Source organism: Propithecus coquereli, unplaced genomic scaffold (assembly GCF_000956105.1).
Source record: "Propithecus coquereli isolate 6110/MARCELLA unplaced genomic scaffold, Pcoq_1.0 Scaffold163, whole genome shotgun sequence".
NCBI classification, from domain to species: Eukaryota; Metazoa; Chordata; class Mammalia; order Primates; family Indriidae; genus Propithecus; species Propithecus coquereli.
In genome coordinates this window covers 337,581-338,744 of record NW_012140858.1, presented here as the reverse complement: position 1 = coordinate 338,744, position 1,164 = coordinate 337,581, and the positions used below count along the sequence as shown (strand labels likewise).

Here is a 1,164-nt window from a genome sequence, read left to right as displayed (position 1 = left end):
CCTTTTCGTGTGTGTGTATATGGAGAACCTAAGATTCTCTTAGCAAATTTCCATTATGCAATATAACATTATTAACTATAGTCAAGAAACCCATTTAAAAGGCAAAATCCACTTGGCTCCAGGTCTGTATGTGCTGTCCTTAACACTGTCAGGCAGCATTACAAGTGAGATAATAATTTTTCCAGGTCATTTCATTGCACTGTTAATTATTTTAATATCATTTTTGGCATATTAGATTGTTTTAGAATGGTTTTGTTCCTTTTTTTTTTTTTTACTGAGAAATCAGTTTCTTTGGATAAGATTGGAAATGAAACATTCCCCCCTTTTTTTCCTCATGACGTTTTAAAATTTGTGAACCATATTGCCAGTTACTTCTGGTGTACTAATTTTTATTATCAATAATTAAAAACCTATATGTTAAGTATGTTGATATCCTGAGTAGCTAATTCTTTGTGCTCTGTCTTTCATACTTACGTTTGTGCAGACAAGTATTAATAGTTTTACTGGTTTTCTCAGTTTATAATGGCTTTAGGGCCCACTCAAATGATGCCAGTTCACACAAGGAGAGGACACACCCAACCCGAATTCACTTTTGGGTCACGGTCTAACACCACAGCCCAAGGATTAAATCAGGAGTAGCTCTGCCCCATTGCCTTCTGCCAAAGGCAACCAAAATTTATTAAAGAAAATCCAAGCTCATGTTAGGATGGAAGCTTTTTTAATTTGACTATTATTCCATCTGTTATTGGCAAAAGAAATTTAGTTTGGTTAAACAACAATATTCGGCTGAATATTCTTTACAAAATGCATGTCTAACACAAAATGACATTGAAAGGTTAAAAATAAAAGACATACAAATACACAAGGTAAGCAAGAAGGGGTAGCAAAATGAATTCATGAAAAAGTTTATTCAAAGCCAAGTAACATTGAATGAGGAAGAAAAAGTTTATTTTTTATTACAAAATTCACAAAGAATATAAACTAGTCATGATAAAGCTTTGTCATCAGATAACATCACTAAAACACATGAAACCAAACTATCTCATGAGGGGAAATTTTAGAAATAAAATTTTCATGGAAGATTTTAATAACTTCCTTGGATTTTCAAAGATCAAGTAGGCAATCAATAAGGACAGAGAGAACTTGTAGTATATAATTGATTAG

At 32.3% G+C, this 1,164-nt stretch overlaps 1 protein-coding gene across 1 annotated transcript in view; it reads left to right on the top strand.

Annotated features, from left to right (window-relative positions):
- SVEP1 (sushi, von Willebrand factor type A, EGF and pentraxin domain containing 1) overlaps nt 1-1,164 on the top strand; it is a 239,569-nt gene that overhangs the window by 133,498 nt on the left and 104,907 nt on the right. The window lies entirely within an intron of this gene.